Consider the following 23,072-nt stretch of genomic DNA (forward strand, 5'->3'; position numbering starts at 1 on the left):
ATTCACCTATTTAAAGTATATAATTCAAAGATTTTTAGGGAATTCCCTGGTGGTCCAGTGGTTGGGACTCTGTGCTTCTGCTGCCGGGGGCCTGGGTTTGATCCCTGGCCGGAGAACTAAGATCCCATAAGCTGCCTGGTGAGGCCAAAAAAAAAAGGGGGAGGGGGTTTAATAAATTCACAGAGTTTGCAACCATCACCACTGTCTAATTTCAGAACATTTTCATCACCCCGAAAAGATACCCTATACCCATTAGGAGTCACTCCCCATTCTCCCCTCCTCCAACCCCTGGAAGCCACTAAATCTATTTTCTATCTCTATGGATTTGCCTCTTCTGGCCATTTCATGTAAATGAAATCATGTAATATGTGGTCTTTTGTGACTGGCTTCTTTCACTTTGCATAATGTTTTCAAGGCTCATCCATCTTGTAGCATGTATTAGAACTTCATTCTTTTCTACGGCTGGAAAATATTCCACCATTTGAATATACCACATTTTATTTATCTATTCAATTGATGGGCATTTGTTTCCATATTTGACTATTTTGAATAATGGTGGTATGAATATTCATGTACAAGCTTATGTGTGGACATATATTTTCACTTCTTTGGGGTATATACCTAAAAGTGGAATTGCTGGATCATATGGCAACTCTGTATTTAAGCTTTTGAGGAATTGCCAGAATGCTTTCCAAAGTGGCTGCACCATTTTACACTCTCACCAGCAGTGCATGAGGGCTCCAGTTTTTCCACATCCTTGCCAATACTCGTTATTAGCTAACTTCTTGATTCTAGTCATCCTAACAGGTGTGATGTGATATCTCAGTGTGATTTTGATTTGCATTTCCCTGATGTTGAGCAAAGATGCTTACTGGCCATTTGTATAGATCCCTTGACCATTTTTTAAAACTTGGGTTGTCTTTTTATTTTTGAGCTCTAGCATGTCTTTATACATTATAGACAAAAGTCCTTTATCGGTATATGATTTGCAAAACTTTTTTTTTCCCATTCTGTGGGTTGTCTTTTCACTTTCTTGATGACGTCCATTGAAGGAAAAAAGTTTTAAATTTTGAAGAAGTCTGATTTATTTTTTCTTTTGTCACTTGTGCTTTTGGTGTCATAGGACAGAATTTTTAAATGAATTTTCTTGTGAACTTTTGGTAACTTTGTGTCATGCCAACTCAACTAAAATTTAAGTTTGTCAAGGGCAGAATTCATGTGAAATTCATTGTTGTATCTGTTCCAGTGTCTGGACTTGTTGGTTTGATTTGGATCTTACTTATACCTGGGGTCAGAATGCAAACACTCATCTTACAGAGGTTTCCAGACACCATTGCCTCTTCAGACTCTTTAGACCCTGTGTGTCACATTTTGAACCTGAGGACTGGGTAACAGGTGCCAGCATGGATCACCCATCACCTCCTCAGCATCAGAGAGGGTTAAACGATATTGCACTGGTTGAAACCGCTTTCTTCTCTTTCTCACTCTGTAATATCCATCTTTGTATAAATACATCCAGGGGAATATTTTCTATTTTGCCTTATGGGCAACAGCTGCTGTTTTTGCCAGGCTGTCATCTATTTAGTTGTTACTTTTTCGACTTTATTTTTAAACAGTATAACATGGAGAACAGCAACACTGAGTGCAGGACAGATGGAGAGCAAATCCAAATAACAGACTTCCAGAGCCACCCTAATACAAGTGACAGGCGTGGGGTGGGGGGATAAAACCAGACTGCTGGATCGCTAAAAGCAAACAAATATCAATAAATCACAAACTACGTGGGGAAAGGAGGAGCAGTTAAGGAAGTGGCACCCCTGAGCCGTCCTTCTGCCACCAAGAGTCTGAGATGGTGGGACGCGGGTGGATGAGGCCAAGTTGCCAGAGCTTCCAGGTCAGTCTGAGGTGAGAGGTGCTGACAAAGCCCTCCTGGGGCAGGCGACAAATTCCACATTTGGTGGCTGGAGACGTTAAAGAGCCGGCAGGAGGAAGTAAAGCGACGTCTCTCTTATCTGGGTAAGGCTCCAGGCGCAGTGCCAGCTATTTCCCCCTCTTTCTCTCCCAGAGAATAAGCAGAAGTTAGAGAGAAGTGAGTTTGCAGATTGGGGTTTTTTTTGGTTTGTTTTTGTTTTTGTTTATTTATTTATTTATTTATTTATTTTTAGCTGTGTTGGGTCTTCGTTTCTGTGCGTGGGCTTCCTCTAGTTGTGGCAAGTGGGGGCCACTCTTCATCGCGGTGCGCGGGCCTCTCACTGTCGCGGCCTCTCTTGTTGCGGAGCACAAGCTCCAGACGCGCAGGCTCAGTAGTTGTGGCTCACGGGCCCAGTTGCTCCGCGGCATGTGGGATCTTCCCAGACCAGGGCTCGAACCCGTGTCCCCTGCATTGGCAGGCAGATTCTCAACCACTGCGCCACCAGGGAAGCCCAGATTGGGGTTTTTAAAAAAGGAAAAAGAGAAAACTCATTTTATTAATTACCTCCAGAGCAGCCAGCACTTGAAACAACCCAGGGCCTGAGATACAGGCCTCTGTTATCCCCAGTGGCCACATCTGTGTACAGTCTCCACAGTGGCAGCTGCACTTGACAGCCCCTCTCCAAAAGCCACTCTCGTCTACTTGTCTTTTCCAAGTGGACTAGGTGCTGGTACAGGTGCCTTCTTACCCTTGGGGCTGACCTTTGATGCATTAACTTCTTTACTGGAATGCTGCTTGGTTCCGAAGCCTCCTGGGCACATGTTCGGCCACCCAAGGCCAGCTTTAGCTTTCACTTCTACCCTGACTGGTCCTGCTTTATTCTCCTCCTGTCTTCCCACTGAAGTCCTGTCCTCCCCACACCTCCCGCCACCCCCTCTACCTTCTTGGTAAAGTGCCCAAATCTGAAATGTATAGCTTGAAGAATTTTTACCGGGTAAACACTCTTGTAATCAAACCATGATCATGTTATAGAACATTCCAGCCCTCCAGACGGCTCCCTCTTGCCTCCTTCCAGTTGGTACCCTCTCAAGAATAACCACTACCCTGATTTCTGTCATCATACAATAGTTTGATGTTTTGAACTCATATAAATGGAATTGTGCCATATTCACTCCTTTTATATTTCACTTGGCATTATACCCATGAGATTTATCCATTTTGTAGAATATGCCAGAGGTTCATTCTTATTTGTTGCTGTGTAGTATTCATGGTGTGGCTATAATACAATTTTTTTTTAAATTTATTTATTTATCTTTGGCTGTGTTGGGTCTTCGTTTCTGTGTGAGGGCTTTCTCTAGTTGCGGCGCGCGGGGGCCACTCTTCATCGCAGTGCGCAGGCCTCTCACTGTCGCGGCCTCTCTTGTTGCGGAGCACAGGCTCCAGACGCGCAGGCTCAGTAGTTGTGGCTCACGGGCTTTGTTGCTCTGCGGCATGTGGGATCTTCCCAGACCAGGGCTCGAACCCGTGTCCCCTGCATTGGCAGGCAGACTCTCAACCACTGCGCCACCAGGGAAGCCCTATACTACAATTTATTTTCCCATTCTACTGTCGATGGGCATTTGGGTCACTTCTAGTTTGAGAATATTTTGAAAAAAAGCTTCTAAGAACATTCTTACTGATGTCTTTTGGTGTACATAAATATCATTTCTGTTGGGTATATACCTAAGAGTAGAATTGCTGGGTTATATGGTATATGTCTCTAATATAGACATATATATATGTCTTACACAACACCTTACACAACCACTCACCAAATATTAGCTTTCGTAGGTATTGCCAAACACTCTTTTGAAGTACATAGTTTTTAGATTTCATTTCTACCAGTAACTTAAGAGTTAAGTTCTCCACATCCTCACCAACACTTGGTATTTTATTTTAGCCATTCAGGTTGATGTAGTGATATGTCACTGTGCTCTTATTTTTGCATTTGAATGATTTTACTTGTTTATTGGCCATTTTGATATCTTTTTTTGTGAAATGCCAATTCAAATATTTTCCCATTTTTTAATTGGTATGTCTTTTTAATTGCAGGCTTTCTTATAATCGAGATATTAGTTCTCTGTCACGTATTTTTTCTCTGTGGTTTGCCATTTTACTCTCTTAATAATTTTTTGATTAACAGATGTTCTTCATTTTAATACAGTCTAATTTTTCAGTCTTTTTGTTTTTTGTTAGTGGTTTTCCCATCCTGTTTACATACCTTCTTTGTCAACCCAAGGTCATGAAGATATATTCTCCTGTGTTTTTGTTTAGCAGCTTATTGTTTTACCTTTAGGTCTATGATCCATCTCAAATTAATTTTTGTTTAGATACCCAGTTGACTCAGCACCATTTATTGTATACATCATTCTTCTTTCACTGAATTGCAATGGAGCCTTTGTCATTAGTGATCCTATATGAATATGTCTCTTTCTGGACTCTATTCATTGGCCTACTGTCTGTCCTTGCACCCATACCACCCTATCTAAGTACTGAAACTTTATAGTAGTAATCCTGGTATCTCGTAGTGGAACTTCTCCAGCTTTGTTCTTCAAGATTGCCTTGGCTATTCTAGGTCCTTTGAATTTCCATGTAATTTTAAAATCACTTGTCAGTTCTCACACACAGGTACACAAACACATGTGGACCAATCTGCTGGGATTTTGGTTGGACTTGCATTGAATCTATAGATCAAGTTGAAGAAAACAGACATCTTAACACTACTGATCCTTCCACTTGAAGAATGTAGTACCTCCATTTGTTTGTCTTTGCTTTCTCTCACATTGTTTTATACTTCTCAGTATAGATATTGTGCCCATATTTCACTGGATTTATTTCTTAGGTATTTAATTTTTTGAATGTTATTGTAAGTGCCAAACATTTTTATTTTAAATCTTGCATTTGTTTATTACTAGTCTATAGAAAATACGATTGATTTTTGATTATGGACCTTGTATTCGGCAACCTTGCTAAAACTTCATTTACTAGCTGTAGTCTTGTCTTAACCAAACTATAAACTAACTGGGAAAGGACATCCACTAACCCCTCTGTGAATGCTACACCTCAATAAATACTCACTGACTGTCCTGAAAATCTTCCCACAGCAGGAAGAGGAGAAAGAGGGATGTTCTCCGCGCCCTGGGGACCCCTGATCATTGGTCCCTAGGCAGGTATAAACCCTCTCAAGCTTGCTCCCCGCCCAACCCTCAAGATGAGCTCCTTTTTTATCGTTTACCATCCCTTGCCACCGTTAAAATGAGGCCTTACCTCTTTGCTTAGAGGCTAAGAGAGGTCATGCAGAGGCCAAATGGAAATCACTGGTGGGACCGATGGAAATGAAAGTTGCATGACCCCTCCCTACCCTCCAGGGATCACAGCTGGGTTTCTGTGGGAGGCTCTGGCCTGGGCTGGGCTATGTGGGCAAAGAAGGGCGCCCTGACACCGAGGAGTGGGTGTGTGCTCATTTGGGGCCTTGGAACACCTCACACAGCACTTACCAAATATTCACCAGGGTCCTAATCTGGGCAACCCTTTGCTTGGTCCTCAATTTGGGATACAGCAATGCATGCAGCACGGGCCTTATCTTCCAGGATTGTACTGTAGATAAGGAGGCAAAGCCCATGCTACCTGAAGAGGAGGAGTCCCTAAACTGGAGCAGGAGACCTGGGTTTGAGTTCTTGCTCATCACCAGCAAGCTCGAGACCTTCCAACACATGCCTTCCTGCTCTGCATGGGCCTTGCCTCCCAGCAAAGTTATAAGGGAGAATTAGTCATTCTCTACAGTGGCATCAAGCTCTGAGGCTTTACCTTAGAAACAGTCTGGAAGGGAACACTCAAAATCAGTAGTCAAGCAAGCATGGAGCTAGTAAGAGCATTGGTGTGTATTTAGCTGGAAAGATCAGTGCAGGTCAGGGGTTAAGAAGGTTTACAGGGGAGATGGGTCCTGAGTGAGAGATTGGGGATGGGAAAAGTTGGAGGGGTAGAGAGGAGTGGTCTAGCCCCCCTGTGTGTCAATTTTGGGGGGACCCTAATCTGGGTATCCTCTCCACGCCAGAGAGTATGACCTCATGGAGTGGCCTGGGTGTAAATCAGGGATGGAAAGAATGCAAAAGGTGGTGGCCACCTTGGAGAAAATGGGTGAGGACCACGAAGTGAGGGCCCCCAGCTACAGGTGTGCAAGGGAGGCCTCACACTGTGGCTGACAGGTTGGGACGCCTGGTTCAGGCTCAGAGACCCAAGTAAAATGGTCAAGGAGGGCCTACAGCTGTCACTGAAATATCACCAGAGAAATCTTTTTTTTTTTTTTTAAATGTATTTATTTTTGGCTGCGTTGGGTCTTCGTTGCTGTGCGGGCTTTCTCTAGTTGCAGCAAGCGGGGGCTACTCTTCATTGCGGTGCGCGGGCTTCTCATTGCAGTGGCTTCTCTTGTTGTGGAGCATGGGCTCTAGGCCCGTGGGCTTTGGTAGTTGTGGCATGTGGGCTCAGTAGTTGTGGCTCGCGGGCTCTAGAGTGCAGGCTCTAGAGCACAGGCTCAGTAGTTGTGGCGCACGGGCTTAGTTGCTCCGCGGCAGGTGTGATCTTCCGGGGCCAGGGCTCAAACCTGTGTCCCCTGCATTGGCAGGCGGATTCTTAACCACTGCGCCACGAGGGAAGTCCATCACCAGAGAAATCTTGGGTAGAAGATACCCCTTCTCAGAGGCTCTTCTCCTCTCAACCCTGTAGTGCAACCACTTGGGGGGGGTGGTCCTTCCTTCATTTAACATTTATGGAGCACCTCTCCTGTGGCTGGATGCTGTGGATAGAAAGATGAGTAAGACACAACTCCTGCCTCCGGGAATGGTTTATAAGATGGTGGGGTGGGTGCCTTGGTGGAGCTGAGCCTGGCTCAGCAGGGGCAGGGGAAATGTGGTGGGAGGGGGAGGGATAAATTAGGAGTTTGGGACTGACATATACACACTACTACATATAAAATAGATAACCAACGAGGACCTACTGTATAGCACAGGGAACTATACTCAATATCGTGTAATAACCTATAATGAAAGAGAATGTAAAAAAAGAATGTATATATATTTGTGTAACTGAATCACTTTGGTGTACATCTGAAACTAACACAACACTGTAAATCTTCAATAAAAATTAATTTAAAAAAGCAACTGAAGGCAGCTCCACAGAGCTGCTGCCCCTACTGTTGGCATCTCCAGAGTACATTTCTGGAATCAGGAGATGACAGTGTCCATTCTTCCACATCTCAGAGCATTCTTAAAATGGACTCAAACTGTTATGTTCTTCTCGGCACCTGTCAGGTTTCCCCAGCTAGGGTGGGTTAAGCCCAGCACTCCCAGAGGAGCCCTCGCCACCTTCAGCGTCGGGGAGGTGCATGGTCCCCAGCCATGGCGGTTTCAGGGCTGCCACCTCCCCACCTCTTCTGCCTGAACCTTGAGCTATGACTTTGCTGAATTACAGCCACCTTAGGGGACACCCTTTGTGTTGTTTTCAGCCACTTTGGCAGTGGCAAATTGAATATGGACTGTGCTAGAAGGTGGGGACAGAGGGAGGCGGCAGTGAGAGCCCTGGAAAAGAAAACAGGTGAAAACTGACATGGTGGAGGCAGACGGCACCAAAGCCAGACACCTGTGCCCTAACATGCCTGCTCGACAAAGGACCTGAGTCGGTGCTGGGGCCACGGGTGGGTGTGAGCGTGGGGTGGAGGCAGGCAGCCGCGGGGCCCAGGGGAGAACAAGGCCAGGAGCATGGCCGGGAGGGGGCAGGAGTCGGTGCCAAACTCCAGGCCGGAGATTCCTGGGGAGGTGGGGAGGGCTCCCCTCAAGCCTGAATCTTGCCCCATGCCCAGGGCCATGGGTGCCAGGCACCACGGAGCCTCCTGACTCTGTGGGCACCTTTGTTTCCTGGGCGGGCTGCAGGTGAGAGGGTATCTGGCGAGTCATCCTTTGCCTCCGCCTGGGGCCGTGCCAGTGTCAACAGTGCAGTCCGTGGTCCAGCTGCCCTTCCGTGTCCTCCCACAGGCTGGGTGTGGTGGGAAAGCAGTGACAAAGGGCTTCCTGACACACGCATACCCTCCCCTGACCAGGATCTGAGAACCCAGGCGGGCCTGGCGGAGGGGGGCGCCCCAGCTTTCTCAGCATTGATACCCACCCCCTCAGCCCAGTGCCACCCACCCAACACCCTGCCCAGCAGGCTCAACTTGCCTCCCTCATCTCCATCCTCTTCAGCCAGGCTGGGTCTGCTTCTCTGCCCCCACTCTCCCTACTGACTCACCTGCTCTCCCCTGAAAGGTCCCACCTTGTCCCTCGGTGTCTCTCAATCCCACCCAACCCCCGGAGCTCGGGCTCAATCCTTCTCAGCAGCCCCCATTCTCGCTGTGCAGATGGATCCCCCAGATCCTGGCCTGCCCACTTGGCTTTGGGCTGCCTCTGTGCGCACGTCTGTTGCCCCCCAGGGACTGCAAGGCATGGAAGGCAGAGCATTCCCCTGTCCTGCCTCCAGCCCAGCACCTGATGTACAAAGAGGTCATGTATGTCCCTAAGCACCCTGGTGTGGGAAGGAAGGACGTGGTCCTGCCCGGTGGTATCACCCGCTGAAAATCCTTGGCCCACTAACCCACCTATGTGACTTCCAACGAGACGGGGACCTTGGTAAGCCGGTCCCCTCTAGGATACGGAAGCAGTCAAATCACAGAGGGAGATGGTAGGCTGGGGGCTGGGGGAGCCGCACATCACCATGAAGAGTAGAGGAAGAATTAATACAGAGAGTCCAGGTGACAGCTGGGCATGCCAGGGATGTATGCAGCAACCTGGGCTTTTCCCAAGGAAGAATGGAACAAAGGCTGCTGGGAGGTGTGCTAGGAGGTGACCCCGGAGAGGGACGTGGGCCCGGGATTAGAAAGAGCTGCCTTTTATTTATGCAGCCGGGTGGTGGGGACACAGGTGTTTGTGATATTATATTTTATGCCTCTTTGTATGTCTGGAATATTTCATCAAGAATTTTTAAAAGAAAGAGGGGCCTGAGGCCAAGACGAAGGAGGTGGCTCTGGAAAAGACGGAGGGAAGAGGCTTGAGGAAAGGCAGGACACCTGCAGTGCAGGTGGAGGAGGAGCAGAGCTCCAGAAAGGGGGAGGAAGATGCTGGAAAATCCAAGTCGTGAGTCACCGGGGCTCCGTCCAGAACTTGCCAGAGCGTGGGCAGGATCAAGCCAGGGGTGATGTCATCATGGGAATGGACCACAGATGAGATCCGATAAAGTTTACTAGGATACGGAAGCACCCCCTTCTGTGGTCTGCCAGCCCCCTGGATTTTCATCTGTGGCTTATAAACTGCTTCCAGGCACTCAGGCATGGCTGTCAGGGGAGGGTGGGAATTTCCAGTATTGTTGTTGTTGTTTTCAAAAAATCATTTAAAAGCAGCTGAATCTCCTTTTCAGCATGCCTGGTGTTCAGAATCTGAATCTCTGAAGAACAGCTAAATTATGTGTCACGGGGAGGAGGGGGGACTGTGGAGGGGGAATGATTCACTTTACAAAAATGACTTAAGTAACAATGCCTTTAGTGGGCTTAAATGAGATTTGAGGTGTTAGGCTGTTTAGACCCAATCTTGTATGGAAAGCAGAGCTCACCTGCCCGGGCGTCTTGGCCTGTTCTGCTGTGTCTCCATCTGTGCTGGGCCCAGTGGGCAGTGCCGAGGGTGGCAGCCCCGCCCTGCAGGGGGTTCTGAGGAGCCTCTCACCACTGGCCTCTCCCCCAGGGAATGAAACTGTGTCTGTTGCTTTTCAAGTCTGCCCTATAGGGCTCTATAGGGAGCCCACCTACTTTTTGCCCACCCACAAGGCTGCTTGGACCACAGGGCCTTTATATTTAGATTGCTACCGCATAGAGTCTGAGCCGAGAGGAGGGCAGATGGCTGATGGCAGGTCTGGGCCACACTCTGTGGGAGCGCGGTGCTTCTGGAAGACTCGATCCTAATGACTCAGTGGATTTTAATATTATTTAGAAGAAAACTGTAATAACACGCTAGCCACTGGCCTCTGGTCTAGGTTTTACACCTAGTGCCTATGGTATTAGATATTTCATGCCAGCCTGCTTGTGGTTGGCGTGGTGGTGTATCAATGAGTCCGGTGTTAATAAAGAATCTGTCTCTTTAGGCAGGGGGTAGATTTGCCATCCTTGTCTTGCCCAGGATCGGCCACACTGGGCCATTTGCCAGGACTACGTTATATAGAGTGGATCGCAGAATAGGTCCGGGTGGGATTTTCTGACCTATGGACCTGAAGGATGTTGGCAAAAGAGACCAGGTGGAAGGTGTGGATGGTTTTGTGTCGCCTGTGCCTGTGATGGGTTCTTTGCTGCTTCTTCATAATCAGTCTGCTCGCTAGAGTCTCTGGGAGCATCCCTGTGTCTGCAACGTGGAGGCGTTGCTTGCTGTGGACATCCGAGTACTGTGCTCAAGCAGAGCAGGTGAGGAAGCACCTTAAATGGGAGTGGGAGCTGAGGGTTGTTCACAAGAGTGGGTAGAACTTACTAGAAGCTCCTGGCACTGCAATCAGAGGCAGGGTGAGCAGGGGAAAGGGGCCTGTGGACCCTGAAATGGGCAGTGTGCTACGCTGCCCAGGCAGGGGTGGGCAGTGCGGCCGTGTGTGCCAGGGGCTGTGGAGGGGTGCGTGTGCTGCCCTGTATGAGGCAGGATGCAGTCTGCTTCACAGGACTGGAAACTCCACCTAGAGCAGCCCGAAGATCAAGGAGAGACTTCTGGTTAAACACGATGACTTGGCCACATCCATTTATCTCTGTCCCCTTTCTAATCATCCCCCCACCCATGGCACTAAAGAAAGTGCCAGAGCCCAATGACACAAGGACAATGAGAACAGGAGAGGAGCTGACAGCAGGTGAAGGATGTCAGCAAAGCTGTGGAAACCAGAACGTCTATGGATGGATGGTTACTCATTTAGCAGAGAGATGAAACCCAAGTGTGGGTAGTGGGATGAAGCCTCTAGAGGATTCATCCCGCCCCCGCCAACCCTCAAACAGGTCAGAAATGGGAGTTTCACATACTTCTGAAGGTGAGGTGAGGAACGGGTCTGAAAACTGGGCAGTTGGTTGAAAATCTGCATAAAGAATCGTTAGACCCCAGATCCCCTCCTGTAACTTCCCCTCTCCACCTTGGTCAAAGACTAGAAGTTTCTTTTCAAAAGGAGATGATTCAGAGAAGTTCTGGACTCTAAGACACTGTGTGCAGCTGAGAGCAAGTTTGCACACTGTGCTCAAAACGAGAGAATTTATTTAAAGTTTACATCCCGGGCTTCCCTGGTGGCGCAGTGGTTGGGAATCCGCCTGCCAACGCAGGGGACACGGGTTCGTGCCCCGGTCCGGGAAGATCCCACATGCCGCGGAGTGGCTAGGCCCGTGAGCCACAACTACTGAGCCTGCGCGTCTGGAGCCTGTGCTCCGCAACGCGAGAGGCCGCGACAGTGAGAGGCCCGCGCACGGCGATGAAGGATGAAGAGTGGCCCCCGCTCGCCGCAACTGGAGAAAGCCCTTGCACAGAAACGAAGACCCAACACAGCCAAAAATAAATAAATTAATTAATTAATTAAAATTTACATCCCAAGTCATGAGACTTGCAGCTCCTCTCTACTCTGCTCCAAAAATACTGTCAGCCCAGTGTCTGTCCCCCAAGCAGGGTGATTAGAAGCTTCCTTTGCAAGTAAACTGATCCGCCCAAGAGGAAAAAAGTTCTACACATACAATATGTGCGAATGTGTATGTATATGCACATATGTATATGTGTGTGCATATGTGTATAGGTATGTGTTTACCTGTATATGTGTATACACATACATGTGTGCTTGAGTGCATGTGTATGTGCAGGTATGTGTACGTATGTTTGTGTGTATATACATACTTACACATACATATATATGTTTGTGTGTGTATGTGTGTATACATTCCCTCAAAGAAATGACCAGATTTCTACCTAATCCCTCATAGAGAAATCACTGACTTTTTCGTATCTTGCTGTTAAATATAAATGCTGGTCAAGGGTCACCTGGCATTTGTGAAAAGAAAACCTCCAACATGTGGGATCAAGAAAGAGAGAGAAAACAAATAAACTGGGGAGAAAAAAGGAGCTGAAAGGATGAGAGCCAAGTCTAGGAGCGGAAAAAAACTTCAAAATAACTATAATTAATGTCCTCAGAGAGATAAGAGGAGATAATGCATCCCTAAAATGAGAATGGGGGCTATCAGAAAGGAACATTCAAAGAATAAGGCAGAACTCTAAGAAGTTAAACATATAATAGCAGAAATTTAAAAATCAGTGGAAGATTTGAAAAGTGAGTTGAAGGACTTTTTTAGATAGTAGGAAAAGAAGACAACAATGTAGGAACTAGGATAGAAAAAAAATTAGGAAATTTAGAAGCTCAGTCCAGGAGGGTCAGCAGCAAGGGTCCCAGGAATAGAGAGCACAGACACTTGAGGAGAACAGATTATCAGAGAAGTTATAGGAGAAAGTTCTCAGGACTGAAGGATTCATGCTTCCAGACTATGTGGAGGAACACAGTGGATGGAACAGACCTACCACAAGGCCCATCCTTGTGGAGTTTCAGGATGTTAAGGACAAAGAGAAGATACATACTTTCAGAGAGGAAGAAAGTAGATTGAATACAAAAGTTGGAGCACAGAACAGAATTGGGCTTTCCAACAGAGTCCCTGGAAACTAGAAGACACTGGGATAATGCCCCCAGCCTTCCAAGGGAGGGTGGTTTCCACCTTAGCTTTCTATTCACAGCCAAACAGACTACCAAGAGGGAGAGGGAATAAAGTCAGTTCGTATAAGCATGGTCTCAAAGGAGGTACCTCCTACACACCTTGTACCAATGAAGCAGGAGAGTGGCATGTATAGTAGACAAAGTAATGGGCCCCCAGAGATATCTGCAACCTAATGCCCAGAACCTGTGAAAATGTGAGGTTACATAGCAAAAGGGAGTTAAGGTTGCAGATGGAATGAAAGTTGCTAATCAGCTGACCTTGAGATGGGGAGATGATCCCGGATTATGCCTTTAGGCCCAGTGTAATCACAAGGGTCCTTAGAAGTGAAGGAAGGAGGCAGAGGAGCAGGTGAGAGTGATGCTGCACGGGAGGTCACTTGTTCTGGAGATGAAGGAAGGGGCCATGAGCCAAGGAATGTGAGCATCCTCTGGAAGCTGAACGTGGACATAGCCTCTAGAAGCTCTTCTCCCCTAGAGCCTTCAGAAGGAATGTGACCTTGCCAGCACCTTGATTTTAGTCCAGTGAGACCCATTTCAGAACTGCAAGGTAAATATATTTGTGTTGTTTTAAGCCACTTAGTTTGTGGTAATGTGTTACAGCAGCAATGGAAACTAATACAGTGTGGGATCCAGGAAACAAGGGGGTAAGAAGTCCTAGGTGACAACTGTGCAGAAGGCTCAGGTCCAGACTGGAGTTTGAGCATGGGGAAGTCTGGATGCGATCCCTCCTGGAAAAAACCAAAAAGGAACTGACAGATTCCTAATGCACTGAACTGTTTGGGGAGGGATTTTAACAGTTCTGGTAGTCAGTTTGTGTGTAAATAAGTGTTAGGCACATACGGAGCCACTTTTAACACTAGAGAAAATAAATTATGCAAGAAAGGATATCACGTGGCTCATCTGTGAGCAGTAGCTGACCAGTGACAATAGTGTGAACACGGACGATTGATTTAACCAAAATGGTGGCATCACTCTGTTGGGAGGATACAGAGGACAGAAATGTGGGTTTAGAGGAAGTGGGGTTGGGGGCATAGGAAACCTCATCTTCCATTATGGGGCTCTAATAGATAATATCTAAAGGTGGAAGCTATAGAAATGGTAATATATAGCGTGTGCTATGAACTGAATTGTGTTCCCCCCTCAGAGTTCAGATGTTATATCCCTAACCCAGGGTGTCTGTATTTGGAGTAAGGATGTAGCTAAGGTTAAATGATGTCATAAGGCTGGAGCCCTGATTAGCATCCTTATAAGAAGAGACACCAGAGTACTCACTCTTGACTGTGTGAGGACACAGAGAGAAGGTGGTTGTCTGCAAGCCAGGAAGCAGGCTCTCACCAGAAACTAAATTGGCTGGTACCTAGACCTTGGACTTCCTAGCCTCCAGGACTGTGGGAAATAAATTTGTGCTGTTTAAGCCACCCGGTCTATTGGTATTTTGTTATGACAGCCCTACCTGACTAATATAGCATGTTATTTAGAAATATGTCACTAAAGAACATAAGAAATAGCTAAAATAGTTGAGAGTGGTTATCTTTGGGAATTGGGACTCAGTGTGGGGAGGTCTGGAGCAGGGACGGCTATTTTTCATTGTTGGGTTTTTATTACTTTTGCTTTTTTCAAGCCATGTATATGTGTTAATTTTTTTAAGTAGATCAATTAAAAAATACTAAATGGAATGTATTGGCCTAGGTAAATGTAAAGTTCAGAAACAGGGTGATCTTCAGGAATAGTTTGATGAGGTCTCCAGCTCCATTTTTCTGCAGCTCAGTGCTGTCCTCTGAACTCTTTTATAGTAACAAAATGGCTGCAGCAACCCCAGGCCTTGCATGTGCCTTTGACATCTCTGGTAATGGAGCTTCTCCCTAAGAGGTCCCCAGCAAACATCTTATGTGATAGAATTTGTTCCAGTCACCATGGCCAGGGAGCTGAGCTGAGCTGATTGGCTTAAGCCAACCATAACCCAGCCCTGAAACACATTGGCTATGGGGGGGAAAGTGGTAATCTGGGAGGAAATTGGTGTTCTCTTGCCAAGAGGAGGGGGAAAAGAATGGTGAGTGGCTCAAAAAGGGCAAGTGTCCACTACAAATATGTTCCTCTGGAGAGTATTTTCCTTCTTCTCCTTGTGAGATGTAGGTCCCTGCTAATACTTTTGATTGGTTGGTTGACTGGTTGGTTTGATGGCATTTAAGTTAAATGTTAACTTCTGCTCTGTGTGACCCATGAAATAGGGAAGGCTGGACATAGAGAAAATGACTTGATAAGGGAGGTTAAAAGAGGGAGGGCATCCCACGCCATATAAGGGATGTGGGAACATGAAAAATGAGAGACAGGTGAGTGCAAAGCCCTCTTCTTAGGAGAAGTGTGCACAACTGTGATTCAGTGGGACACGATCAAAGATTTCAGGGTAGTGTGATTGAGGGACGACTCCTAGATAGTCCCCTGACTCCACATCTCTCCCAGCCAACCTACCACAGATGCTGGAAATTATGTCATTAGAAACTCTCCTCTGTGTAAGAAATTCCCATGACCATTGGGAGGGGGTACATTTGGCCATTGCCTGTCACTAAAGCAGAAGCTTTAGTTTGCCAAATCCTTCCTGGACAGCTGCAATGGGAGGAGATTTGGGGTGTGGGAGGGGAAGAGGGGAGAAGCATCCAGAGGGGTGGGGCCCACTCAGCACAGGCGTGGAGGTGGGAGGAAGGGAACCAGGTGAGGACCAAGGTGGGGCGGGGCAGCACCAGGTCCTTAGTCCCTGGAGAATTGACCTTAACCTGAGTCCTGATAAGGGGAGCACTAGACGCTCTCTATGCCTCAGTTAACCAGCTTGCCAAACTCACCAGCTCTCTCCATCCCCTCTGACGGATGCCCACAGCTGGAGGAACACGTGGGGCAGGAAGGTGGCTGTCCAAAACGTCCACCGTGTCTGCTCCCACCAGCTGAGCTGAATGCTTTCTTAGAGGCAGCTGGCTCACTTCCCAAACCTGTTTATGCCAGTGGAACTTGCTATTGTGATTATGAAATTTAATTAAGTATTGTGCAAACCAATTAAATACTATTGCCAAAAAAAAAAAAAAGAAGAAGAAAAAATTGTTTCAGTGAAAACTCAGGTGAAGCTTTGGAAAGACTCAAAAAGAACTAGTCCATTTAAAAACATGCTGTTGAGTTAGATGTGGGTGAAACAACTGGGAAAGTTTGGGGAAATATTCACAAAATCAAGGGAGACTTTTGCACTCAGATTATTTTGCAAGTGTATTTAATTTCTCATTCCATTTAAAAAAACCATAATTAGAAATTGTAGTGTCATATGTGTGTGATTTATGCCAGAAAGACAGTAGGGACAATTACATCCAGGAGATGTGAAGATAAAGAAAGGTCTTGGCTTTGCATCCAAAGTTTGGTGAATGAATGTACCAATATACAGTGGGTGTTAAAATGTTTCAATTCACTGACTAATCATCTCAGCTAAGAGGGCTTCTACCATAGCTTGTTTGCGGTGGGCTTCAGCTCCTGGACACTCCCTCCGCCCCCACCCCACCCCCGCTCTGAATCACAGGCTGGTATGCAGAGCGAGATTACACTTTGGGGCCACAGATGCTTAGTTGGCTAGGTTTCCTAGGGCTGCAGAATTGGGGGAGGCCAAGGAGAAGCAGGGAAAAAGTTGGGGATGGCTTCAGCCCGGGCCAGTCCGTCTGCTCTCTCCCAGACGTTACCCAGCGACTGGAGCAATAAGTTCTGGTCCAGCCTGCACCGCTCCCCATTCTTCCCCAGACAACAGGGAGCAGGGTGATTCCACACCTGAGACTCAAGCTCAGCGGCAGCTGGCATTTGGGTTCTTTATCTGCCCTCACGGCTGCATCTCCTGCTTCTCTGCACACGTCTACTTCTCCAGCTACACCTGCTCACTCACCGCCCTGATTATGCTAGACCACTCCCACCTCTGCATCTCTGCTAAGAGTGTCCCTTTCTAGACGGTCCTTTGTCCCTACTCTCCATATCCTCCCCATCCTTCAAGGCTCTGCTTACTGTCTGCTGCCTCCAGGAAGCCCTCCCTGATTACCCCCTGAACTTACTGCATGTACCACCCTCCTGCACTTAGTCTTGACTGCCTTCTCATCTTTCCAAGATATGGGGGAATTTTAGGTGCTGAGGGGAGGTTCTCACCAAGGTTCACTGGCCAAACCACACGTTCCCCAAGCTATAAAAATGGAGTTCTTCTTGAGACCCTTTCTGAATTTTATTTCAGACACTCCCACCTAACAATCACCACCCTGCATGATTGCACAAATTTCACCAGTAAAGCTCCTGCAATGGGCATAGAGATTCAGGAGTATTTGTCCTGAAAATCTGATGTGGGAGAATCAATGAACTTCCAAAGGGCTATATAGGACACTGGATTCTGTCCCTGAGTGCCCAGTGCTCGAGGGAAAATTGCAGGAGTTCAGTTCAACTCAGTTATTTCCAAAAACTTTAAATCAGAGACTTCCTGTAAGCAAGGCACTGGGGTGGGGGCAGGGGGCAGGGAGGAGTAGGGATGGGTGGGTCCAAAGATGAGTGACACACGATGGCACCTCCCTCCAGAGCTGATGAGCTGGTGGGGGAGATGGCGACGTGCATGAGGAACTAGGATGCGTGATACACAAAATGCAGAGGGAGGTGGAGTACCCAGGCAAACTTCTTACAAGAGGTGAGAGCCAGGGGGATCTGAGGGGAAATGAGAGGGTGAGCCTTGAAGGTGCGCAGGGCAGCCAGGACAGGTTCTATACTTCACACGGATGCAAGTAGTGCTTCCAGTGGGCCCTGATATGCCTGGTGGCCTCTCTCAGGATCATTTCTGGGAGGGGAAGCTGGGGGATTGAGGCAGACATCTCTTTCCTAAGTCATATGATGGAAGTTCCAGGGAAGAGCTCTGACTGGATTTTCCCAGGCGCCAAAGATTGGGTGACACTGCTGGAGGGACACATCCTGGTTGGCCTGGGGCAGCCACTTTATGACTGAGGTCCCCAGGTAACTATCATCAATTCCCCTTTCACTCTCAAAAGTGTCCTTGTTTGGACAATGAAAGGTAGTATCCACATTGAGGGGAGTGATACAGTCCCAGGGAGAGAAGGGGCAGGGGCCACAGGGGACAGCTTCGGAGGCAGCCTTGGCCAGGCGCTCCCCTTCTGCTGTGGGGTCACCTGTCCCCTTTCCAAACACCCTTTACACCATCCACACTGCCTGGGTCTTACTTGTCGTTGTATGTCACTTGCAGATTTTTCTTCCGCATCATTGGGATGCAGAGTAAACAGTGGAGTTTAAAAATAAAAAGCAAAATAAATCCCTTTCCCAGGGGACCAGTTTTTTTTTCTTCCACCTGAGAGGGGACTGGAAACACCTTTTTCTCTGAGAGAAAGAAAGCCCAGCATTAATGATTCCCATCAGACTGGACACCAGGTGAGCTAGAACTTTCTGGAAAGCAGGTTTAGATAAAGGGAGGAGTGTGAGTGATAGGACTCAGGGCACCAGGAATAGGACAAAGGCAAGACCCACACAGGCAGGAAAAGCCGCCAAGGGGAACCCTGTGGTCACTGAAGGCAGAGCAGGCCTGCCTCCTGTTTTCACCATCTGGAGCTCCGAATGCCGCCATTGCCAGCCTGACATCAGTCCCTCCGCGGGCTGACGAGGGAGGCACTCCCTCCCAGTGCCCTCTGGTTTCCCCTCCCAAGGCGTGCCCACACCAGCCTGAAAATCCCAGCCCCACTCGGCAGCAGAACCAAGCCGGCAACGTCGGCAGCGCCCGTCTCCCCAAACACCATCAGCCAGTGAAATCAGGCACAGAGAACCTTCTTGTTAAACCCATGAGACCCCCTTCCTCCCCTTGCCCTTGCAGGGGACGAACGCTGCTGCCACTGAGATGCTTTCTCCATGAGCCCTGCAGACATGAAGGCTTTATTATCACACTTTCTTATCTTATGGAAAGAAACCTTTCTTCCCCCAGATTTGAACTGTTATTCAATATTACAACCCCGAATATTCTTTGTCACCCCCCTGTGCCCACCCATGTTCTGGTGAGCATTAACCATCCTGTCTCACCAGCCAGAGAGCAGTGGGAAGGACCCCCTCAGTGGGCGCCCTCCCCCTTCCTACCCTGGCGGTTCGGGCAGGGGGCAGCTGGGGGGGCGGGGGTCTGGGCAGCCATTACCCTCCCCCTCAGCTCCTCCAGGCCAATATCTACTGGAGCCCTTGCTCAGATTCACTCAGCCCAGGAATACTTCCCTGAGGCCAGAGAAAATAAAACGTGTGTGACTGAGCAGTTGGGCCTGTGCTGGGCGGCCCGACCAGAGAGATTAGGCCTTTGTTCCCTGGACGGGCTCTTCTTCTGCCCCCCACTCCCAGGCCCAGGCCCCAGCTTTGGCTTTGGCTCTGGGCTCGGCCCTCTCTCCTTCTCAGGCTACTTTAAGATTCTAGGCCAAGGTGACAGAAATTCAGACCTCCAAGGGGCCATCACCCCCAAAGCAATGAAGAGGATTTGGTTGCCTTGGAAGACACTGTTCTCCAGTGACAAACACACACTCTCGTTCTCTCTCTCTTTCTCTCTCTCTCTCTCTCTCTCGTTCTCTCTCTCTCCTTCTCTCTCAATCAAAGCAGACCAAACTGGAAACTGGCCTGGTGCCCTGCCGGGCTAGGTGTGATGGCCTGGACCTCAGTTCATGGATTTCCCGAAGACGCCCCCAGGTCAGGCCCCAGGGCCAAGGGCCACCCTACTGCTCTTCAGGCTGCTTGGCAATGACTACACACACACACACACACACACACACACACACACACACACGTCTCTCAGCCTTCCAGTGGGGTAGGGTAGAATGTCCATTCTGCTGGGTGGGGTCTCAGGGCCGAGCAGCACATTGTGTACGGGTGTGTCTGGGGGCTGGGAGCCCTCTGACATGTGCTCCCAGGGCTGAGAAAGTGGCCTCAGGACCAAACATAAGGTCTCCCCCAAGGCGCGGTGGCACTGCTGTTCATTCTGTTCAGCAAATACTTTGCTGGGGGGTTAGGGAGGCTTACAATCAGATTCTTTCCTTTAATGGGTAAATAAAGAGGCATACGAATAATCACTATTTAATTCAATAAATGTTTATTGAGCACCTGCTATATCTGGTGTTGGGGGTGGAAGGAACAGAAAAAGGCTGGGTGGAGTCTGGCTTGCGGGCATGGGCTGGGTCTCTTTTTGACCTCCCTCCGGAAGGCAGTGGCGGTGAGCCTGGCACAGGCCATGTGCTGGGGAAAGATGAGTTATGGCTGAGTCACTGCCCAGTAGCCAGAGGTGTTCCGGTTGCTGGGGTGCACGGCTGCTTGCCTCACCAGCTGGGACTCGTGCTGGCCTCCCCACTTGGCTTTCCCACACGGTCTCGAACATTTTGGTCGGATGCAGTTGTGCTTCAAGTTGGAAGGATCATGCTGGTCTCTGGACCTTCCTCCAAGTCCCCAGCATGGGACCTGGCCGCCCAGCGGGGCTCAGTGACGGCCTGGGTACTAATTGGCCCTGAGTGTTGTGTTTTGGGGGCAGTTGTTTTTTTTAATTAATAGACTATTTTTTAGAGCAATTTTAGGTTTATAGAGAAATTGAGCAGAAAGTACAGAGAATTCCCATATATCTCCTCTCCTTCCCCTCCCTCCGAGTTTCTCCTATTATTAATATCTTGCATTAGTGTGGTACATTTGTTATAATCGATGAACTGATACATTATTTTTTTATTGAAGTATAGTAGATTTACAGCATTGTGTTAGTTTCAGGTATACAGCAAATTGATTTGGTTATACATACATATATGTATATATCTATATACTTTTTTTCAATTCTGTTCCATTATAGTTTATTACAAGATGTTGAATATAGTTCCCTGTACTATACAGTAAATCCTTGTTGTTTATCTGTTTTATATATGGTAGTGTGCATCTGTTAATCTATTGATACATCATTATTAACTAAGTCCATAGTTTACATTAGAGTTCATTCTTTGTGTTGTACAGTTTTATGGGTTTTGACAAATGTGTAAAGCCATGTATCTACCATTACAGTATCATACAGAATAGTTTCCCTGCCCTCAAAATCCTCTGTGCTCTGCCTATTCATCCCTCCCTCTCCATCGACCCTTGGCAACCACTGATCTTCTTTCTATCTCCATAGTTTTGCCTCTTCCAGAAGATCATACAGTTGGAATCATACAGTATGTAGCCTTTCCAGATTGGCTTCTTTCACTTAGTAATATACGTGTAAGAGTCCTCCATGTCTTCATGACTTGATAGCTCATTTCTTTTTAGCACTGAATAATATTCCATCGTGTGGATATTTATTTATTTGTTTATTTGTCCATTCACCTACTGAAGGACATCTTGGTGGCTTCCATTCTTGGCAATTATGAATAAAGTTGCCATCAACATCTGTGTGCAGGTTTTTGTGCGGACATAGTTTTCAACTCCCTTGGGTAAATACCTAAGTGCGCTTGCTGGACCCTATGGTAAGAGCATGTCTAGTCCCGTAAAGACTAGACAAACACTAGACAAACTGCCTTCCAAAGTGTCTGTGCCATTGTGTGACCTCAGGTTGGTTGATTTTAATATTAGCGGAAAAAGCAAACTGCAACCTACGCAACGCAGCCTCTGAAGGATCCTGGGAACAGAAGCCACTGCCTCCCTGTCACCACAGACCCTCAGCTGACCCACCCTCAGTAACGGCTCATCACTGCAGGCCTCTCCTCACCAGGTGCTGGGCAGCACTTTCCACGGGAGCGCAGTCAACTCTCATTCCTGTGCCGCTCTCGCGAGAACTAGGCGCTGGGGACTTCGCAGTGAGCACGGCTGTCAGCGTTCCCCCCGTGGAGCTGACCTCCCAGGGAGACTGGTCTCGCCGCCCTCACCTGAGAACATACAGATGCTGGGCCCTGTGCCAGGTGTCTCCCTCCATTTTCTCATTTCATCCCTGCTTCAACCCTGGGAGGTGGGAGGTCGGTGCCGTTATTCTGCCCGTTTTGCTGGTGAAAATCTAAAGCAGAGAGAAGTTACGTCATCTGTCCAAGGTCACACGGCTGGTCAATGGCAGGGCCAGTCTGGATCTAAACCACAAGGCATTATGGCCTCCTGCTAGCTGCAAGACCCTGCAGCAGAGACCATGACCTCACTGTCCCCTGAGGGCACCTGTCATGGCCTCTGCCCCTCCCTCTGAGGCAGAGCTGGTCCCTTCAGTATCATTCCTGAGGGCGCAGGGTTGGGTGTGCAGTGCGGGGAGGCTGTAATCTGCCTGCCACCATCCAGCATCAGACAGCCTCCCTCCTAGCCACTCGTGCTTGCTGAGGGCTTCTGTGGGGGCCAAGGTAAGCAGGACACAGCCTGAACCTCCCCTCCCACCACTGTAGGGTGGGTATGTTCAGGCCCCGGGCTGGGAGTCTGGGACCCACGTTCCGGTTCTGCTTGCCTTTGGTATGACTTGGGGCGAGTCCTCGCTGGACTTGGGTGCCCTGGCTGTAAAGTGAGGGATTTATCGGGTTCCTCCAGCATGGGCATTTAATTTTTTTCAAAAAGCCATTAGAGACCCTGAAAAGAACAATACCAATTTTGTGTAACATGTTCACTGTAACTGCTATGGCAGTTCCTAGAAGAGAGAGGTTAGTGCAGAATAAAAAAAGAAAGAAAGAAAATGATTTCATGAATTTGCGTCAGTTCTCAAGGCAGCGTCTCTACAAAGGTGACTGATGAGAAGAGGGGTCTTTATCGATGAGCAGAAAGACAACAAGGGGCCAAGGTCACGTGTGCAGCAAGCTCTGACCTGCACCCAGCCCAGGACCTGCCCCTCTGGGGTTTCCAGGGCCAAACATGGCCTAACCCACAGGCACTGTTTCATTCTGGGCATAGACTTTCACAGTCCCCAAACCATGCTACCCTCTGGCTGGTCCCTTCTGGTTGTCATACAGGCTAAATTTTATACGAAACTCACAGACCTCACAGGAACAGCTGGAAAAGGTTCTGAGTCCGAGGACTTGGTTTGAGCAGGGATGCTTGAAAGGTGGATGCTTCTGAGAAGGTCACTCAGCTTCTCTGTGCCTCCATCTTCCTGACTATAAACCGTCCTGGAGGGAGTTTGCAGGCAGGAACCACACCTTTTCATGTGTGCATCCCCAGCAGGTAGCAAAGACCCTGGATACTGCAGATGCTCACTAAATGGGTTAAATCTATCCCACCTGCCTGACAGGTATGTGGGAAAATATTTTTTTTTAATTATAAAGCGTCACGCAAATGTTAGCTAATATTAACTAATATTAATGCTAATATTAGTTAATATGAGTGTTAGGCTGTTGGTCATACAGTT

The 23,072-nt window shown here is 48.0% G+C and overlaps 1 protein-coding gene across 2 annotated transcripts in view; it reads left to right on the forward strand.

The window, feature by feature from the left end:
• ZBTB7C (zinc finger and BTB domain containing 7C) overlaps nucleotides 1-23,072 on the forward strand; it is a 381,593-nt gene that overhangs the window by 206,145 nt on the left and 152,376 nt on the right. The gene's annotated exons all lie outside the window — the stretch shown is intronic.

The sequence above is a fragment of the Eubalaena glacialis genome, chromosome 15 (assembly GCF_028564815.1).
Source record: "Eubalaena glacialis isolate mEubGla1 chromosome 15, mEubGla1.1.hap2.+ XY, whole genome shotgun sequence".
Lineage (NCBI taxonomy): Eukaryota > Metazoa > Chordata > Mammalia > Artiodactyla > Balaenidae > Eubalaena > Eubalaena glacialis.